This window comes from Microcaecilia unicolor, chromosome 1 (genome assembly GCF_901765095.1).
Source record: "Microcaecilia unicolor chromosome 1, aMicUni1.1, whole genome shotgun sequence".
NCBI lineage: Eukaryota > Metazoa > Chordata > Amphibia > Gymnophiona > Siphonopidae > Microcaecilia > Microcaecilia unicolor.
Genome location: NC_044031.1, coordinates 638651640 through 638673772, shown reverse-complemented (window position 1 = coordinate 638673772; position 22133 = coordinate 638651640). Strand labels below are relative to the sequence as shown.

The window sequence follows — 22133 nt, the reverse complement described above, 5'->3', positions numbered from 1 at the left end:
ATTCCTTTATGCCTATCCCACGCATGTTTGAATTCCGTTACCGTTTTCATCTCCACCACCTCCTAAAATGAGGCATTAATTTATAGAATGGCCACCTATGTGTTCTTGAGATCTCAGGAAGATGGGAAATGCAGGGTAATCTCTGAGCCTATTGTATGAAATGGCGACCTGCCTTGCTCCCTAAGATACCCAGCTTCTAGACTAGGTAACCAACTGGAACCTCAGGTACATCTTCAGTCAGGAAATGGACACAGGAAGCATTCAGTAGGAGGAGTGGGAAGGAAGTAACCATATACCATTCCCAACCTATTGGATCAGAAATTATAGACCCTAACCTAAAGATCTTCAGGGTCAATTAAGACATTCGCAAGCCATGGCAGTCTAATACAAATCTGTAGCATTCAAGCTCTTCAGACAGAAGAAAGATGTGTTTCTTTAGGACCCAGGGTGAATATGATCCATGCGTTTGTCTAGCTGAGATTCATGGAGATTTTGACTAACACAACACTGGGATGACTCAGCTATTCTGGCACAGGTAAATGTTCTTTTTTTTTTTTGCTTCAAATTATCTGCTGGATTGGATATTGCTGCTGTCCACTGTATCTTTCTGTGGGAACCTGTAACACACAAAAATTAAACATAGTATGAATAATTGACAAAAGACCCTAGAAAATGAGACAGAACCATCTTGAGATATTTAAAGCATGAAAACAGCATGAATAACTGAAGACAGATCTGTGAGCAGGGTTGTATTAATGGGGGAGAGGGGGTTCGGCTTTGGGGTGCACTATTCATTAAAGTGGTATTTTATCAGTAACATAGCCCAAGGGCTCGATCCCAATGCTGGAATTGGGGCTAGAATGAATGGGTAGCTGTTAGACATGCATTCTTAATGCAATTTGTGTTACCAACAACAGTGTCAAAGCAAATGCAAGGCGCAGATAAAGAAGGCCAAGAGGGATTACGAAAAAAAGATAGCATTAGAGGCCAAAAAGCATAGTAAAAAATTTTTTCGGTATATTAAAAGCAGGAAGCCGGCAAAAGAATCAGTTGGGCCGCTGGATGACCGAGGGGTAAAAGGGGCGATCAAGGAAGACAAAGACGTAGCGGAGAGATTGAATGAATTTTTTGATTCGGTCTTCACCGAGGAATATTTGGGTGGGATACCGGTGTCGGAAATGATATTTCAAGCGGATGAGTCGGAGAAACTTACTGACTTCACAGTAAACCTGGAGGACGTAATGGGGCAGTTCAGCAAACTGAAGAGTAGCAAATCTGGACCGGATGGTATTCATCCTAGAGTACTGATAGAACTGAAAAATGAGCTCGCGGAGCTACTGCTAGTGATATGCAATTTATCCTTAAAATCGAGCGTGGTACCGGAAGATTGGAGGGTGGCCAATGTAATGCCTATTTTTAAAAAAGGTTCCAGGGGAGATCCGGGAAATTATAGACCGGTGAGTCTGGCGTCGGTGCCGGGGAAAATGGTAGAGGCTATTATTAAAAACAAAATTACAGAGTACATCCAAGGACATGGATTACTGAGACCGAGTCAGCACGGCTTTTGTGGGGGGAAACCTTGCCTGACCAATTTACTTCAATTCTTTGAAGGAGTAAACAAACATGTGGATAAAGGGGAGCCAGTTGATACTGTGTATCTAGATTTTCAAAAGGCGTTTGACAAGGTACCTTATGAAAGGCTACAGAGGAAATTGGAGGGTCATGGGATAGGAAGAAAAGTCCTATTGTGGATTAAAAACTGGTTGAAGGATAGGAAACAGAGAGTGGGGTCAAATGGACAGTATTCACAATGGAGAAGGTTAGTTAGTGGGGTTCCTCAGGGGTCTGTGCTAGGACCACTGCTTTTTAATATATTTATAAATGATTTAGAGATGGGAGTAACTAGCGAGGTAATTAAATTTGCTGATGACACAAAGTTATTCAAAGTCATTAACTCGCGACAGGATTGTGAACAATTACAGAAGGACCTTACGAGACTGGGAGACTGGGCGGTTAAATGGCAGATGACGTTTAATGTAAGCAAATGCAAGGTGATGCATGTGGGAAAAAAGAACCCGAATTATAGCTACATCATGCAAGGTTCCACGTTAGGAGTTACGGACCAAGAAAGGGATCTGGGTGTCGTCATTGATAATACACTGAAACCTTCTGCTCAGTGTGCTGCTGCGGCTTGGAAAGTGAATAGAATGTTGGGTATTATTAGGAAAGGTATGGAAAACAGGTGTGAGGATGTTATAATGCCGTTATATCGCTCCATGGTGCGACCGCACCTTGAATATTGTGTTCAATTCTGGTCGCTGCATCTCAAGAAAGATATAGTGGAATTGGAAAAGGTGCAGCGAAGGGCGACTAAAATGATAGCGGGAATGGGACGACTTCCCTATGAAGAAAGACTAAAGAGGCTAAGGCTTTTCAGCTTGGAGAAGAGACGGCTGAGGGGAGACATGATAGAGGTATATAAAATAATGAGTGGAGTGGAACAGGTGGATGTGAAGCGTCTGTTCACGCTTTCCAAAAATACTAGGACTAGGGGGCATGCGATGAAACTACAGTGTAGTAAATTTAGAACAAATTGGAGAAAATGTTTCTTCACCCAACGCGTAATTAAACTCTGGAATTCGTTGCCGGAGAACGTGGTGAAGGCGGTTAGCTTGGCAGAGTTTAAAAAGGGGTTAGATGGTTTCCTAAAGGACAAGTCCATAAACCGCTACTAAATGGACTTGGGAAAAATCCACAATTCCAGGAATAACATGTATAGAATGTTTGTACGTTTGAGACGCTTGCCAGGTGCCCTTGGCCTGGATTGGCCGCTGTCGTGGACAGGATGCTGGGCTTGATGGACCCTTGGTCTTTTCCCAGTGTGGCATTACTGTGTGTGTCAGTGTAATGCTAGTTACAGTTCTCAGGGTGTACTATTTCTGGATAGCAAGCAAGCATGAAGATATAGGAAGTGCCTCCTCCCTGTTTAGAGTGAGAGTGAGTTAGAGAGAGCAAGCACCCCGAAGAAAAACATGTGCTCTGAAATCTCCATGTGCTTATGTTCACCTGTTCTGCATTAATTTATTTATTTGTAGCATTTATACTCCGCTCTTTCCCGCTCAATAGCAGTTTATTGTTCCTGAAATCAACTCTCTGTCTTGTCAGTAACACTGAAAAAGCAACTCTGCTAACAAGGTACGGGCCCAGAGCTGAAGCAGCTAAAAGATTTCAGCAGGAAGGTGTTTTAAAGTAAAGGTCCGCAAAACAGTGCAGTGAGTACAGACAGTGCACAAAGCATGGCAGCCATTGGCAGTGTTTCAGAACAGTTCAAAGTACCCCACAGTTAGGGTTACCATATGGCTCCAGAAAAAGGAGGACACATTGATCCAGTCTAGTTCACATACCAGAATTATCAGATATGGAAATTCAGAGTGAAAAAGCTGCTGATAGGACAAGACATGTGTAAAGGAACCTAGGTCTGATCCTGTTAATCAAGTTTGGCTGGAAAGAGACCCCAAGGCTCAAAGTGTTATAGCTCTCAGTATTAGAGATGATCCAAATCATTCATATCTGCAAATGTGAGACTGCCAGGCATATGTGGCTGGAACTACAGAAAGTGAATAAGAGACAAAATTTAAGTAATAAGCTTTACTTAATCAGAAAGCTGTATCAGACTAAGCTAGAGAAAGATCAATGCATTCATACAAACTGTGTGTTAGACATGGTGGAAAGACTCAGAGTGATTAATGAAGCCTCAGTAGCTCTAAAGAGTCAGGAAACAATTGAAACAGTACACCAGTGTTGCCAGGTACTCGGCCCCAAAACCCACCCAAAAAGTTCACACCCCCACCCCCGCCGTCATCAACCCCGCCCCCGCCATCATCGACTCCGCCCCCACCGTCATCGACCCCCCCCCCACCTCTTCCGTCATCGGCCCCACCTCCTCCGTCACCGGCCCCGCCCAAAACGTCACTAGCCCCGCCTAAAACGTCACTAGCCCCACCCAAACCGGCCCGAAAAACCGCACAAAAACCACCCAAAAAAACCCAAAACCAGCCCAAAAAACCGCGACCCGCGGCGGGCAAAAATTTCCCGCCACGGGTTGCGGAAAACCGCCCAATTGGGTGGGAAAACCGCCCAATTGGCAACCTTGCAGTGCACTCCAGGCATGAGATGTAAACCTATCCAGTCCATTATATGGGCTGAAGCCAGTAGGCGGGACTTGCCATTAGTAGGAAGAGCTTGCTGCTGTTTTAGTTCACCTAAAACAATAGCAAACGTTACTGAAAACAATAGCAAAAGATTATTAGAATAACGGACTGCCTGTGCATGGTCCATCTGTTGTTGGTTGTTTTTTTTTTTTTTTACTTGACAGCTTTTTAATTTATTTGAAAGCTTCCCATATCTAGATATAAATATAATGAAATAAAAATTGAATGTCACTAAAACAGCTTTAAAAATTATTGTAGCTGGTAGAAACAGCAGTTATAAAAACTCTGTATTTTGTTCTAATTTTTCTACACTGTTCTATACAATACAGAGTGGTTAGTGCAGCAGACTGTGATCCTGTAGAACTGGGTTCAATTCCCACTGCAGCTCCTTGTGACTCTGGGCAAGTCATCTAACCCTCCACTGCCCCAGGTACAAATAAGTACCTGTATATATTATGTAAACCACTTTGAATGTAGTTGCAAAAATCACAGAAAGGTGATATATCAAGTCCCATTCCCTTTCCCTAATGAACAATAGCAGAGGCGTAGCCAGACACCCGATTTTGGGTGGGCCTGGGCCCAAGATGGGTGGGCAGAAGTACTCCGCAAGTGATTTGGTCTCTTCCTCTCTCTCATCTGCATGCCATATGGTCTCTCACCCTGCCCCCCTGCCCTCCCCAGCATACCTTTTAAATAGCAGATTTTCACTGGTAGTGAGCAGCAACTAATACACACTGCTCATGTTGGCCCCACACCCTTCCCTCTGATGCAACTTCCTGTTTCCGCATAGGCGAGAATACATCAGAGAAAAGGCTGTGGGGCCGGTGTGAACAGTATGTATCAGTCGCTGCTCACTGCAGGCGATGATCTGCTATTTATGTCCCTTCCCGGGCTCTTACCTGGCGGCCCGCAGTAGGGGGCGGGGACCAGTGGCAGCCGCGGGGTCCGGGACGGCGAGGAGGAGCCGCCGACAGGGCCGGCGCTGCCGTGGGCTGCTCCGAGGCCGGCGATCCGCGGGAGCAAGCGCCGGCCTCGGAGAAGGCGATACGCCAACCAAGATGGCGGCGCCGGCGTCGTCGTCCTCCTCGTAGGAGCAGGACCAGCGAAGCAGCACCGCCCACTCGCGCCGGATTGGCGCATCGACTAGGAGACTCCGCCCGCCGGGCAAGTGGACCAATCCAGGCCTCCTCTGCCTGCCTGGGCCAAGGGGATTGGCTACAGCTGTTGGAAGGGGAAGGACGGGCGGGGGATTTAAACCACGAAACGGAAGGGGTCCAGTGCTTCCGTTTCGTTCGTCAGAAGCCGACTCAGGGGATCTCGGAGTGTAGCCAACTCCAGAGACTGTGTTCCTCTTCAGCTAGCCGTCCTGCTAGCCCCCTTCAGAGACTGTGTCTTCAGCTAGCCGTCCTTGCTAGCCAACTCCAGAGACAGTGTTCCTCTTCAGCTAGCCGTCCTGCTAGCCCCCTTCAGAGACTGTGTCTTCAGCTAGCCGTCCTTGCTAGCCAACTCCAGAGACTGTGTTTCTCTTCAGCTAGCCATCCTGCTAGCCCTCCCTCAGAGACAGTGGTTCTTGCTAGCCGTCCTGCTAGCCTTCATTCAGAGACTGTGACTTTCGCTAGTCGTCCGGCTAGCGCTCTTCCATAGACTGTGCCACGTGCTGGCCGCTCTTGTCAGCTTTCTCCAGCGACTGTTCCCTCTCGGAGTACTAGCCGCCTTTGCTAGTCCTCCCTTAAAGACTGCGTTCTGACTACCAGCCAGGTCAGCCGTCACCCCGCGGTTCCAGCAGTCCTGCTGGCCGCCTGCAGCTGAGGGCTCAACCCTCGGTGAACGGCGGTCGCCGCGGGTGAAGATTCGGGGTGCTCGGCTGTCCTCTGGGGCCTTGCGGGGCCTTAGGGAACCTGAGGGCTCACCAACAGAAAAACCATAGAAATAGGACAATTTACAAGGTATGCAGGAGAGACAGTTGTTGGGAGTTTTCGGCTGCTAGGGCTTGGGGAATCCCTGTCAGTCACATCATAGATGTGCTGCTACTGGGTGGGCCTGGGCCCACCCGACCCACCCTTGGCTACGCCACTGAACAACAGCAGAGGCGTAGCCAGACACCCGATTTAAACTGTCCTGTTTTCACTATATGTTTCTGTGCTACAGAAACTGGAATTTCTTTGCCCATAGAAATGCATTGGACCATATTGTGGGGGCTCATTTCCCTGGAACCTGTAGTCTGATTTAGCCCATTTACAAACTCATTGTAACTTTTTACTGTTCTTTTTCCCCGATTCTACCTTTAGAGTTGCGGCAGTTAGAACATTATTTTAAATTTGGCAAGCAAGGGAAATAATGTTTTTATTTCTAGGTTTTTTTCTTAGTTATTTTTGTGTAATCAATTTTGGCTTTATTTATGATGAAAACATTGTGTTAAATGTTTATGTGGAATATTTGTCTTTCATATTTATAATGTTTTTCCGTGGTAGTTTTTATAATTGCTTTTTGTTATGTTTGTTATGTAATGCAAATTACTATGTAATTACATGAGCTAAATCCATATTAATGTTATTTTGTTCCTTGCCATAACTGTGGATGGGCAGACTATAAATATTTTAAATAAATATATTGTGATAGTCACATCCAGGATAGTTGGGTTATGGCAGTTTCAGTTTGAAATACAAGTCCCAGAAGGCATTGCAGGCAAGGAGCCAGGGGGTGAGATGAAGAACCCGGACTGGACTCCTAGCTGCAATCAGGGAAGACATGGGTGTAAGCTGGCAGGATGTGTAGATTGGCTGCCACTAGGGGGAAAGAGCGTTAGGAAACCCTGTGTGCAGGAGCTCCTCATTAGTCTAATGCTTAACTCAGCTGGTATGGGTGTGAAGGAAGCTAGTGGAAGGAAAATGATTGGTTGTGAGAGCAGAAGCCAGGGATTGATTAGGCAGGTGGGAAAGAGTCTCAGGAGTTCAGTTCAGGAGGAGAGAAGTAATTGCAGGCTGAAAATCCTTGGGCAAGAGAGGTCCCTAAAGTACTGAAGTAGGCTGAAGTCCCTTGGGTGTGAGGAAGTCCCTAAAGTATTGAAACCTCCTGAAGGTAAAGGCTGCTTTGTGATTTAACTGGGATGATGAACTGAATGAACTGTTTGTCTTGGGAATTGAACTACTGTTTATTGTGCACTGGATAAAGAGCCCAGACTGAAGCTGACTGTGAGCCTGTATTAAATCCTGGTAGGTGCTGGTAGCCTACTGCTTAAAGGGGACTATTTGCCACACACTTTCAGGTTGCTTACATGTGCTTAAGATTAAAGGTGAATGCTGCTGTTGGAACCATGTATCAGGTATACTAGAAGCCTGCATGGAATAAAAGCCTTAAAATTGAAGCTGCTGGTGGATATTTGTTTCTTGATTGTACCGGGAGCGCTCTCCCTGGTGACAATATAAATACAATTAAATGATGAGCAGGTCCAGGTCTCTCCATAGGCACTCTTGACCATTCCTTTAGTTTTAGATGCTCTGCCTTTATTTGCCATCATTTACTATGTTGCAATATTCCTATGAATGTCATAGAACATGAATAAAGCAGAACAAACTCACCCCCAGAGCCTTTGGTTCCCCTTTGAAGAATTTCTGCAGAGCTTCTGTGTCTGTTGGATTCATTGTTCACAACCTACAAGAAATCCAAAAGTAGCAAAGAGACAGTTGTGTATCAAGTACTTGTATACTGGCATCTTACAGTACTAACAGCAAATGAAATATGGACATATTTTGTCATTTTTTTCCATTTTTAGTAAATATTACAGGATTACAATCCAATAAAATGACCATGGAGAAAGAGTGAGTGGCCTACATTTAAGCTTACTTTGGAATTTAATGGTTATTCTATTGGAATCTCCAAATCCCTAGTCCCCTGTACTAACCAATAGCTCTGGTTGGACAGACTGGATGGACTGTGCGGGTCTTTATCTGCCGTCATCTTACTATGGGCTGGATTCAGTAAATGGTGCCCAAAATTCTGTGCCGAAAAAAATCAGGGCTAAGGACTAGATTCTTTATATGGCACTTGAAAAATCTGCATGGAAAAAAATGCCTAGACGTATTCTCTAAAGTATGCCTAAATGTTATAGAATAGGCTTAAATTTCCCTGTGGTATATAGACTACGCCAAGCGCCCATCCATGTAACAAAATTTAGTTATAAAAACATAAGTATTGCCATACTGGGACAGACCGAAGGTCCATCAAGCCCAGAATCCTGTTTCCCACAGTGACCAATCCAGGTTACAAATACCTGGCAAGATCCCAAAACAGTACAATACATTTTATGCTGCTTATCTAATATGTGGATAGAGCAGTAATTGATGGTATACTTTCAAAAAAAGAACAAAAATTGTTGTGTCCTTTAAATCCTAAGACCCCATATATATATTTTGTCCCAAAGATCCATAAGTCCACTGTGGACCCCCCTGGTCGTCCTATTGTATCTACAAGGGATTCCATATTGGAGCCCCTGTCACAAATGATTGATTACATACTTAGACTGTTTGTAAGTCAGGCATGGTCATACGTTCGGGATTCCTTAGATTTTATTACTATGCTAGAAAATATAAACATAGGTAAATATACAAATGATGATAATTTCTATATGGTGGGCTTAGATGTAGTATCCCTATATACTAGTTTACCCCAGGAAAAAGTCATCAACGTTGCTTGTGCTTATCTGGATAAGTCATCTATACCTAAGTCCAAAATACCAGTTTTGAGACAATTGTTAACTTGCGTCATTTGTGAAAATTACTTTGAATTTCAGAATAAATTCTATGTGCAGAAGCAGGGCATAGCGATGGGGGCGACTGTTGCCCCATCGCTCGCATGCCTGTACATGACAATGTTTGAAATTAATCACGTATATGCCTCTCCCATGTACAGTAAAGTAGTACTATGGAAGAGGTATATAGACGACGTAGTAATGTTCTGGCAGGATTCTGAATATGAATTGCACACGTTCATTGATTCCCTCAATGTGGAGGACCCGTGCATCAAATTTAATTATCGTATTTCAAAATCAGATATGGAATTTTTGGATATAAGAATTTTCAGTAGGGAAGATGGTGGATTTTCTACTTCTATATATCGAAAGCCAACCGACAGGAATACCCTCTTACATTATACTAGTCATCATCATATAGGATTAAGGAGAGGGGTTCCTGTCGGTCAGTTTTTGAGGCTAAGAAGATTGTGTTCGTCCCTCAAGGACTTCAAAATCCAAGCTGAGGATATGATGCATAGGTTTCGCCAAAGAGGATATCCTATGAGCGTTTAAAAAAGGCATATAAGAGGGCGCGGTATTTGCACAGACCATCGTTGTTTGTTCCTAAGCAGAAATCTATGGTCAGACCTGTAGCATGTGTAATTCCATTTTCCCACAGAGCGTCTAAGGTTGGACAGTTAGTCCACAAATATTGGCATGTGCTATCAGTGCATCCAGAGTTCAGGGAGCGCCCCAAAATAGCCTATCAGCGAAACTCTAATGTGGGTGAGCTATTAAAGAAGCCAGGCAGAGATAAAAAAGAGGGCATGCATGGGCCCTGCGGTAGATGCGTCTACTGTAAGCACGCGATTACTACCAGCTGGATTAATATACCAGGCTCTAATAGACGGTTTCATTTATTCACCCACACAACATTTGAAAGTGAAAGGGTCATTTACTGTATTATATGCCCTTGTTTGCTGTATTATATAGGGCACACGAAGAGGAAGCTTAAAAACTACTTGGCTGAGCACATTAGCAATATTAGAATTCAAAAGTTAGATACCCCGCTGGTTAATCATTGGACAGAAAAAAAGCACAAGATCGAAGATTTGAAATGTGTAGTGTTGACACAGTTAACAGGATCTACTCGCCGGGGAGATATAAGTGCTCAGCTTCATAATATTGAACAGCGATATATTTTTGAATGGGCTACGGTGGCCCCCAATGGCCTCAATCTTGAGGTAGAGTGGCTGTAAAGTGATTACATCACTATAGGGGAGGAGCCAATGGATATTTAAACCCTAGTTCATTGTGCTCTTGTATATAGCATTCTTTGGAGCGGGGTGACAAACCCTGACTTGGATTGAAGTCCCGATGGTAAGCAGCCTATTTTTATAATGAATAATTAAAGTATAATAGAATGATTGAAACATACATTACTTGTGCCTGCATTTGTATGTTTTTATATATATATATAATACAGATATTGGGCTTTGGTTCCTCCTGATGAAGGAAACTTCTGAAATGTGGTCTCGCATATTGAAATGCGGTCTCGCATATTGAAATGCAGTCTCATATAGAGAAACTGAAGAAGATATAGAATATCAGCTGGCTTTAAAAGGTTTTTCAACAAGGAGTGAATGTTTGTGGATTGTGCCACTCTTAGCCTTTCTCACGCTGCGGGGTTCCGCATGGAACACAGTCTCAAATTGCCTTCCAGCCCAGCTATCTGGGCTTAACAAAGACATTTGAACTTTGAGGTTAATGAATTGAACTGACAGATCAGCACAAAAGCTAGTAAGCACTACAATCTGTGCCCAACAAGGATGCTTGAAATTGACCTGGACTCATCGAATTGAAGTAGTTTGAAACAAGGAATTGATATAGTTGTGGATCTGCTGTTCTATATTAGAATGTGAATGTAAAAGCTAAGCGGTGGATCAAATGATAATGTGCTATAGATGTTTATTATATCGAGAGTATTGTGAGCTATGTGTGAATGTGACGTGAGAATGTGAGTTTCGAGGATAGTGGTAAGAAACAGGCACATCCTATATAATAAAACGCACCTCCAACATTCTGAAGCTGACTGCATGGCTGAGGCATTCCTGCTGTCTGTATCCATCTCCTGAATTGACATCACATACTTCCGGGTTCGTCACAAGCAGAAGAGACCACCCACACGAGGTTTCTCGGCTTCAGAATGTTGGAGGTGCATTCTATTAAATAGAGCCAGAGCTCAGCGTCCTGCACAGTAATGCTCAGACACCAGAGAGAGGGAGGGGGGGCCTGACATCAGAGAGGGGGGGAGGTATCTCTGTCACTCACACACTCTCTCACTCTCACACACTGTCTCTCACACACTCTGTCTCACACTGTATCACATTCACTCTCTATGTGTCACACAGTCACTCACACACTCTCTTGGTCTCATACACTCAGTCTCACAGAGAGTTTGTGTCTCACACACACTCTCTTTCTCTCTCGCACACACTGTATCTGTGTGAAACACACACTCTCTCTCTCACACTGTGTCTCACATACGCACTTGCATACACGCTCATTCTCACACACTCTCTCTCTCTCACAGACACACTTGCACCCAGACTCTCTCTCTCTCTCTCTCTCTCTCTCTCTCTCTCTCTCTCTCACACACACACACACTCGCACATTCACTTTCTCTCTCACACACAGTCACTCTCACATACACACTCCGAGGAAAACCTTGCTAGCGCCCGTTTCATTTGTGTCACAAACGGGCCTTTTTTACTAGTGTAACATAATAAATAAGTTTAAGATATATATGGATTAAAACAGCACTGTCATCAAATCAATGTGAAGATTCTATTCCCGTCTAATCATTTAATCATACACAGGTAGCATGGAATGTCACCATTAGTACAGAGACTCAGTCTCACTTTCCATACATTAAAACTTACTTCAACTATTCTTTTAATTTTTTTTCCCAACAAGTTTTTTTTTATAAGATATATTCTGTTTTTGTCACCTCACTCTCTCTAGTACAGTGACTCACTCATAGCAGAGTTATACCTGTATTATCTGGTAATGTTACTTCTTTTACAACAACTTAAAACCAATTTTTATCTCTTTCAATCACAAGCACACAATCAGCACTACCTCTCAGATCAAATGCTTCAGCTCTTCTTTTAAAAAGACTGATTTTGTTTGAAAGAAACAAAACCAGTATTCCCTCCCCCAAACCAGAATCGGGCATCTTACTCCTTTAACTTTTGATACAGCACAGCTATTTCATCACAAAACTCTACTCCCCTTTTTAAACTATTTTAATTAGTGCCAAACCTAATCACATACATTTCTGAGTAACATAACCAGTATAGAAACAGAGTTTCTCCTACTTCCTTTTTAAAACCACCTCTATTAACTTACTTTCTCTCTTTGAAGAACAATCAATATACCAGTCACCTTCTCTCTCACACAGACAGAAATCCTCTCTTCCTCACTGAATCCAAAGTTACATATTCATCACATACACCTTATACTTCCTTAAATATTTTATTGTAAACTGCTGAGATTTATCAAAGCTAAGTGATATATCAAGTTTTAATAAACTTAACTGCCTTCACTTCATGAGGTCAGTGAAGAAACAATGCAGTATACACAGAACAGTCTTCTGAAGACATAGTGGTAGGTGACTCCCTACAGGTAGACAGCATCAAGGCTGACACATCCCTCCATTCAAGTTTTCTATTGCACCAGCCAGTTATTCCCACTGTTTATCCCAGAACCAGTAGTCCTGATGGATTGTTCTTCTCCAGCATCCTATATTCTTCTTAAGTCTGAACTCATCCACCCAGAGAAAATTTGAAGGATGACATGCGAGGTTCAAGTGACACTGTACTAGTAGCAGGGTCAATCCAGGAAAGGGAGAGAGCAACTACCTGATTGACTTACAAAGCTCAGCATGAGATTGACCCTAAATATCTCTAATGCTGACTGATGGAGCCTCTCCCTTAAAAGACAACAGATGAACTCTCAGGAGGATTTTTTATGTACCCCTTCAGCTCATGATATAAAGCTTGTGCAGAGACACGGAAGTCAATTTTCTTAGCCATTGCACCATGTTTATTCAATCTACTTCCTCTTAACTTTCAGTTACAAGAAGATCGCATGATCTTCAGAGGAACTATAAAGATCTTCAAGTCAATATTCAGCCATGGTAATCATCAGTTTGAATTTTTTTTTATTCAACTCGCAATATGCATATTTAGCAGTGCTGAGTATTTATGTAGAATGCTGACCTCGAGCAGCGACCAAAATTATAAAGGGGATGGAACTCCTGTCATATGAGGAAAGGCTAAAGAGGTTGGGACTCTTCAGCTTGTAAAAGAGATGGTTGAGGAGAGATATGATTGAGGTCTACAAAATCCAGAGTGGTGTAGAACAAGGTAAAAGTCAACCAATTGTTTACTCTCACAGGGTACAAAGGTTTAGGATTATTGAAGAATCTAACAGCGAATGGGCCAGGCCCATTGTTCTGGTTCCGAAGCCAGATGGAAGTACACATTTCTGGGTGGATTTTCGAGGGGTAAATGGAGTGTCCCAGTTTGATAGTTACCTGATGCCCTGAGTAGATGACCTGGTGGAACAGTTAGGGGGAGCAAATTATTTGTCTACCATTGACTTCACAAAGGGTTACTGGCAAATTCCATTGGAAAAGGATCCTAGGGAAAAAAACGTCCTTTATAATCCATCAAGGATTATATCAGTTTAAGGTTCTGCCTTTTGGATTACATGGAGCCCCAGCTACATTCTAAAGAATCATGAACCAAATATTGAAGCCCCATCTAAACTGTGTTAGAGCATATCTGGATGATGTTATTTATTCCAGCACCTGGGAGGAACATGTAATCCACTTAAAGGTAGTCTGTGAGGCATTACGGAGAGCAGGTCTTACGGTTTTAGTACACAGGGAGCCAATACTTGGACCACCAAATAGGTGGTAGGGGGTGGGGTAAGAACCATGCCATCTAAGTAAAGGCTATACAAAAGGTAGGAGTCCCCCAAAATAAAAAGCAGCTGAGGGCTTTCTTGGGATTAGTGGGATACTACTGCAAGTTCATTCCCAAATTTGCCGAATTAGCAGCAGACCTAACAACTCTGTTGTGAGGATCCCAACCCAGTAACCTGAGATGGAACAGAATGGCCAATCACACATTTGAACAATTGAAACGGGCTTTATATGAAGACCCATTCTTGAAAGATGTAGACTTTGATCAGGAATTCATCCTCCAGACAAATGCATCAGAAGTGGAACTGGGGGCCATATTAAGTCAGGGGACTGGAGAGGATGATCATCCAGTAATGTATCTTAGCAGAAAAATTAATGAGACAGAAAGTAGATACTCTCAGGTACTATCTCTTTGATAGACATTTCAAATTAATAACTAACCATACTCTACTTAAATGGTTAAGAACCACAGTATAAGATTGAAGAGGTAGTACTGTATCTTATACTTCAGATCTACAGCTTTACAGTGGAGCATACCAATGTGGATTATTTGTTCTGAGAGAGTGGCAGAGTGATATCCAAAGAGAACAGATTGCTTGAAGAACCAAAGGTCCTTCTGAAAAGGGAGGAGGCCTGTGATAGGGTATATACCATCTTACAAGAAAAGGGGAAACCCAAGTGGATCCTCTTACAAGTTGACTACTTGTGTACAGTCTACCCTAGGTTAATCAAGTTGAACGACAGAGGCCGGTTTGGGTGGAAGTAGCCCATCAGGGAAGATTATGACAGACCCATTTGGAGAGTGTGGAACTTTTTCCCTGAAATTTGAGCACTTGGAAGTGAACTTACAAGGATAATTTGCATCTTATTTGTCTGTAGCTAGTAGAACTACTGTTTAGATTTTCAGCCTAGATTGTCTGTAGCTAGTAGAACTACTGTTGAGTGCTCAGCCCACATTATCAACCTACTAGTAAAAAAGGCCCGTTTCTGACACAAATGAAACGGGCGCTAGCAAGGTTTTCCTCGGAGTGTGTATGTTTGGGAGAGTGTATGTGAGAGTGACTATTTGAGAGTCAGAGTGAAAGTGTGAGTGTGTGTGTATGAGAGAGAGAGAGTGAGTCTGGGTGTGAGTGTGTTTGTGAGAGAGTGTGTGCAAGTGTGTATGTGAGACACAGTGTGAGAGAGAGTGTGTGTGAGACACAGATTCTCTGTGAGAGTGAGTGTATGAGACCAAGCGAGTGTGTGAGTGACTGTGTGGCACATAGAGAGTGAATGTGATACAGTGTGAGACAGAGTGTGTGAGAGTGAGAGTCAGAAAGACATTGTATATGAGAGAGAGAGTGTGAGCCCTGCCCTGCCAATCTATGCCCATCTGTCCCCTGCCCCCTCCATTCATCCTTTTCCAGCAATTCCCCTCTCTCCCTGAGCCCTGCCCTCCCAATCCATGCCCATCCATGCTCCTCTGTCACCTGCCCCCTCCATTCATCCCTATCCAGCAATTCCCCTCTCTCCCTGAGCCCTGCCCTGCAATCCATATCCATCCATGCCCATCTGTCCCCTCTATTCATCCCTATCCAGCAATTCCCCTCTCCCTGAGCCCTGCCCTCCCAATCCATGCCCATCCATGCTCCTCTGTCACCTGCCCCCTCCATTCATCCCTATCCATCAATTCCCCTCTCTCCCTGAGCCCTGCCCTGCAATCCATATCCATCCATGCCCATCTGTCCCCTCCATTCATCCCTATCCAGCAATTTCCCTCTCTCCCTGAGCCCTGCCTTCCCAATCCATGCTCCTCTGTCCCCTGCCCCCTCCATTCATCCCTTTCCAGCAATTTCCCTCTCTCCCTGAGCCCTGCCCTCCCAATCCATGCCCATCCATGCTCCTCTGTCACCTGCCCCCTCCATTCATCCCTTTCCAGCAAGTCCCTTCTCTCCCTTCCATGACCCCCCCTCGCATCCATGCTCCTCTCTCTCCCATGTCCCAGCCTGGCCCGCCCTCTTCTCCCCCCCCCCTTCGCATCCATGCCCCCCCTTCGCATCCATGCTGTCGTTTCTCCCCTGCCCTCCCGCTCCCATTGTTCAACTTTACTGCCCACTCTCTTCTCTCCCCCCAACATCCCTTTTTTTTTTCTTCTTCTTTTTAAATTTACCTCCGTGGCGGTCCCGGCAGCGCAGCGTCAGGGAAGGAGGCGGTGCTCCCGACGTCTCTAGCCTTCCCTTCGCTGTGTTCCGCCTTCTTCTGACGTCATTGACGTCAGAAGAAGGCGGAACACAGCGAAGGGAAGGCTAGAGACGTCGGGAGCGCCACCTCCTTCCCTGACGCTGCGCTGCCGGAATTCTTTGGGTTTTTTTCCGCCCTCGACGTCATGACGTTTGACGCAAGGGCGGGGCAGAGACGGCTGGCTGGCTTCACACCACGAATCCACGAACCCTACAGGGAGTGTTTGAGTGACTTCAGAACGTTGTCTTCAGAACGTTCACGGTGCGTTTTATTATATTAGATATGGTTGGTAGGCAGGGTCCTTATCACAAGAACTTGTCAAAAACTTTCTGAAACTCTAGATACACTATCCAGCTTATAATTGAAAAAGAAAAACGCCTATATTTCGACCCAAATCGGGAGATGGGCGTTTTTCTCGCAAAGGCGCCCAAATCAGTATAATCGAAAGCCGATTTTGGGCGTTTCCAACTGCACTCCGTTGCGGAAACGAATAAAATTGATGAGGGCGTGTTGGAGGCGTGGTGGAGGCAGGACTGGGGCGTGGTTATCAGCTGAGGAGAGATGGGCGTCTTTAGCTGATAATCGAAAAAAAAGGCATTTTGACCGCGATTTTGGGTCACTTTTTTTGGACCCTTTTTTCTCACGAACAAGCCCCAAAAAAGTGCCACAACTGCCCAGATGACCACTGGAGGGAATCGGGGATGACCTCCCCGGACTCCCCCAGTGGTCACTAACCCCCTCCCACCAAAAAAAAACCCACTTTAAAAACTTTTTTTCCAGCCTGTATGCCAGCCTCAAATGCCGTACCCACCTCCATGACAGCAGAATGTGTTCGATCCTGTCACAGCCTTTCCCTGGGTCAGATGTGGCTCTCGGGTGCAGTACAGGGTCACATCAGCATTGCATTGTGGTGGGTGTAGGGTATTGGGCTCCGTGATTTCATTAGCTTGTGTTAGTCTCACGATGTTGGTAGTTGGTAGGCTCTTCTCCCATGGTGCTTTTCCCCCTGCCTACTGGGTCAGAGTGTGCCCTGTTGTGTTTCCTGTTGTAGTCCATGCGGTAGTGGCCATTTTTGTAAGACAGTTTTAGTTCCCTTTCCTGTGTTAGCCACGTTAGACAACTTAGTTCTTACCTTGAATGTGGCTGAAAGAGGGCATTGTACAGCATTCTGCCAGCTCTGACCTACTGCTAATCTCAGTTCCAGGGAGACTCGTTGCCAGTGGGGCACAACCTCTGATCTGCAGTTAACTGTGAGTAAACGCGGTTATTCCAATAAAGGACGTTTTCGGAGAGATTAGTCTTCAGGTGTCAACTGGTGTGCCAATGTTATACAGCAGCAACAAGTCCTAGAGGCCTGCGTGTATGCAGGTCCCTGGAGCACTTTTAGTGGGTACCGCAGTGCACTTCAGCCAGGTGGACCCAGGCCCATCCCCCACCCCACCTGTAACACTTGTGCTGGTAAATGGAAGGCCTCCAAAACCCACTGTACCCACATGTAGGTGCCCCCTTCACCCCTAAGAGCTATGGTAGTGTTGTACATTTGTGGGTAGTGGGTTTTGGGGGAGGGGGGTTGGGAGCTCAGCACCAGTGGTAAGGGAGCTGTGCAAGTGGGAGCTTTTTTTGAAGTCCACCGCACTGACCTAGGGTGCCCACTTGGTGTCCTGGCATGTCAGGGGGGCCAGTGTACTACCAATCCTGGCCCCTCCCACGACTAAATGGCTCGGATTAGGACGTTTTTGAGCTGGACGTTTTTAGTTTCCATTATTGCTAAAAAAAAACAAACGCCCACCTCAAAAACGTCCATTTTTTCGAAAATACGGTTCGGCCCGCCCCTTCACGGACCCGTTCTCGGAGATAAACGCCCATGGAGATAGGCGTTTGCGTTCGATTATGACCCTCCACATCAACCAGCTCATCTTTATCTACATGCTTATTCACACTTTCACTATCAAGCACAACTTTCTAAGCATATTCTGTAAAGTAAACTAGACAAATGATCCCTGAAAGTGCATTCTAATGTGTGCATCACAAAAGGAAGTGTGGCTTTGGAGGGGTATGGGCATTCCTAAAAATTATGCAGACTGTTCTGTTAGATGCAGGTATTTACACCAGGCATTTTGCTGGTATAGGTGGTCGAGCCTAAATTTTACTTGCAGGGACAGGCACTATGCTTATTCTATAAACCGTACCTAACTTTAGGCAAGGTTTATAGACTAGCGGTAAATGTGTGTGTGTGTGGGGGGGGGGGGGGGGGGGGGTGGCGCCATTTATAGAATTTTCCCCTAAGTGGACAGAACTTTCGTTGGGAATTGTAGGGCAGTCAAGGTGATTAGGATAATGTGCAATAAGTGGACAGAACCTGTTGAAATACAAGAAAACAAAGAATGCCACACTGAGAAAAGGAAACACCATGACAGCAGCATATAGTACTACAAATACCCTTTATACGGCTGGGACATTTCCCACTGACAGGAAGCAATGTCCAATGATACCCACACCCAATCAAACATATAAATGGCAAGAGGCATACTCACTCGCAAATGCGCAGTAGAGACCCTCTCTGTCCCGCCCCGCATCAATACGTGATGACGGGGGTGTGACAGAGAGGGAACCTGCGCACCTGCAAGTGAGGGAACCGCCGTCGCCACTGCTCCCCCCCCCAGGGTTGCCACCACCGCCCCCCCCACCCACCCACCCGGTTGCTGCCGCCACCCACCCTCCACCCAGCCCGGGTACCTGGCTTCACTATTCAAACCGCCGGAACGCAGCACACAGCTCATCTGAGCTGCTGTTGGCCTTCCTTACCTGCCTGTGTCCCGCCCTCGCCGACGCTACGTCACACGAGGGCGGAACACACGCAGAGAAGAAGGAAGGCCGACGGCAGCTCAGATGAGCTGTGTGCTGTGTTCCGGCGGTTTGAATAGTGAAGCCAGGTACCCGTCCCGGGTGGAGGGGCGGCGGCAGCAACCTCTCCGGGGGGGGGGGGGCCTTTCAACCCCCCTTCCTTTACTAGCCCGTTTTTACGGGCTCAACTGCTAGTAATACAATAAAGAAACCCAGACAAATCATCATTGCATCTTCCTGAACCACTTTCTTTGGGGGGGGGGGGGGGGGGGAGGTAACAGTGCTTCTGTCATAAGTCCAGGGAAAATGAGTTCCCCAGTTTAGCACATGGTAAGCAAAAACCCTGCAACTTACTCGATTTTGGCATGTTCTACAGCAACAGCCAAGAGAAATTCTAGCACATGATCTTAAACTGAACTCACTGTTTTTATGACAGTATTGTCCCTTTCGTGATCAGTGATGTGATTTTGAAAGAAGTTTATCACACTGTACTAATCTTGTTCTTCCTGTCAGAGAAGGAGCTTCTTTTAAAGAGATTTACTAGAGTGGATATAAATACTGGGGGAAACCACTGCTTGCCCCAGGATTGGTAGCATGGAATGTTGCTACTACTTGGGTTTCTGCCAGATACTTGTGATGTATGCTTTTAAGGACATTAGTATCTTATGAGCAAGCTGCATTTGCTATAAATAGAGACACAGTGGCAAGTTCTCATTTACCTCCGAGTATCTAAAAGTTTCTTTTGGACAGTAGCGCAGTGCTTTTGGAAATGAATGCACGGGAGCATTTGTATAAAAGAAAAGAAAAAACAGACTTCTTTAAGTCCACAGTTTAACCACTCTAGGACCCAGTCGGAATTCTGAGCAAAACACACATGTGATTCTCGCTCAGCCAGCCCCAAAGTTTAACAGAGTTCAGGGTCTCTCAGGAAAGAGCTTGTGACCCTTTTCATTAGAAATTACTCTCCCTGGGTGTAGTACCTGCAGTCTCTGCTCTGGAGAATATCAGTATCTCAGTTGTCTGGGCTCCAAATACTGTCACTCTTGATCCCTTTCACTTTCTGCTGCTTGTTGCAGTACAGGGGAAAGAAGGTTTGATGATCCCAAAACAAAATGAAGAAGGAGGAGGAGCAAAATTACAGTTATGCCTGTTTTGCCTGGAAGTGGTAATTTCCTGTCAACTCCTTGCACTGGGAGAGGAAATCCTTATGCTGTAATCACAAGTCTTAGCCAGTACATTAGCAAAGGCAGTTCTGTTGAGTAATGTTCCTGAATTTGCCTGAGGTGAGATATACCCAGATACGTTTTCACAAATACAGGGATATAGATGTTTAAATACCTGAACAGTATTAATCTACTGTAACAATGGGAGAAATCCAACAGATTAGCTGTATGGATTTATCACTGCTATTCACCATTTCAGTTTGTGCCTGTGTGACCTGTGGGTTTTGTTTTTGTTTTTTGTTTTTTTGGCTGGCAGCTGTTTTGCTTTTGGGAGCAGGCTGCCTGCAAATTTCTACAGCATTTTGTTCCAACATTATACAGACCCAGAGATCCTAGGTTGCCCTTTTGCTGAACTCTTATTTCCTGCACCTGCTCAGGAACTCAGACCTTCTAGCACCAGAACCTTCCTGAGGTTTGTGGTAATCAATACAAATAAAACAAAATAAAACATGGAAAAGAAAATAATATGATACCTTTTTTATTGGACATAATTTAATACATTTCTTTGTCGGATCGGAAATAAGCAAATGTTGGTAGATGGCAGTATATATAAGTGAAACATCAAAGCATTTCAGTGACAGTCTAACAGAATGGGGGTGGATAGGTGAGAGACAGGGAGATATGCATGGAGACAGGAGGGTGACAAAGCAGTCCAATTCTATGGTTTATAATGGGCTAGAAAACCCAGATCTTTGTTAAGTCCTGTCTGGTGGGTGTCAAAATATTTAATCATTCTGACTTCAAAGGTCTTACGTTCCTGTATTGTTTTAAAGTTCCCTTTCAGGATTCTTACTATGAAATCACTGGTACAGTGTTCTGGTTTTGTAAAGTGCTGCCCCACAGGCTTGACATCTTTATTGGTACTAGCATTTTTCATATGGTGTCTATGTAAATTTGAGGCAGCCATGGGCAAAGAATAATTCTGAGAAATCATATGAAGGGTTAATTCTGTTAAAAGCTTGGTATTTGAATTGAATTCTTATTTCAAATTTCAACTCTTTACTCTGTAAGTGAAGTGAAGGTATGCCAGATGGTTCAGATTATTGTGTCTAGCGTTTGCCGGGCTGGGTTAGAAAGGTCAGAGACAGGAATTTCTTTCACCCTTGTGAATGATGAAAGCTGTATATTATTAGGCATACTGAATAGTTTTGTAAGCAGGCAGTTTGTTTAGGATTAGGCTGAAATGCTGTTTAGTTAGAGTCTAAATAATTCTAGATATAAATGAGTTAGATTTTAGAAGTTCTTGCTTATAAGGAATACTGATTCTGTGTATTTTAGAATATGTTTTATTCTGTAATTTCTATGTAGGATACCTTTTAAATTCTGTATTATTCTTTGTCTGCTGTTTAAGACTGCAGTTGAGGAGATCAACATATGGTTTGACTTAGCCATAGTTCTGGCTGGTTCAATGTATAAGCTGATAGGTGAAGAAGGTCAGGAAAAGTCTTGATTAATTATAGGTAACTGTAGAAATGGTCCTGAAAGAAATAACAGACCATAGCCGTATGCTATTAAGTAAGATTGGCTTTTGACCTCTTTAATGAATGCCAGAGTTCAGCTAGCAGGTAGTATGAAGCTGATTAGGAATATGAGAATAACCAATGTTAGATGGGGCCTCTTAGTCTCTAAGGGAATCCAGTTTAAGCTATAGCTGAGAAATCAATCATAATGAGAAATGTAAGAGTTCTGGAGACCAAATGTCTGGTGTAAGGGGCCCCAGGTCACAGGTCAGTTTGAGGAATACCAAACCTATGTAACTGATATTTCAAAAGTAATGATTGGTTGAGGCCAGGTAGCCAATCTATTCCTTAACCAATTGGAGAGTAAGGGGGGGCAAGGCTAGGAGGGGGATAGAACAGTATTTAAGTAGGAGCAGAAGCAGTTTACGTCAGAAGGAGAGCTGGAAGAAAGCT

The 22133-nt window shown here is 44.4% G+C and overlaps 1 long non-coding RNA gene across 1 annotated transcript; it reads right to left on the bottom strand.

Annotated features, from left to right (window-relative positions):
* On the bottom strand, nt 1–20091 carry LOC115460514. The gene is made up of 3 exons (XR_003940512.1): nt 19978–20091; nt 7790–7862; nt 1–617 (listed from the first exon to the last, which is right to left on the bottom strand). It is a non-coding gene; the product is annotated as an uncharacterized LOC115460514 (long non-coding RNA).
* Nucleotides 20092–22133: the final 2042 nt, after the last annotated feature.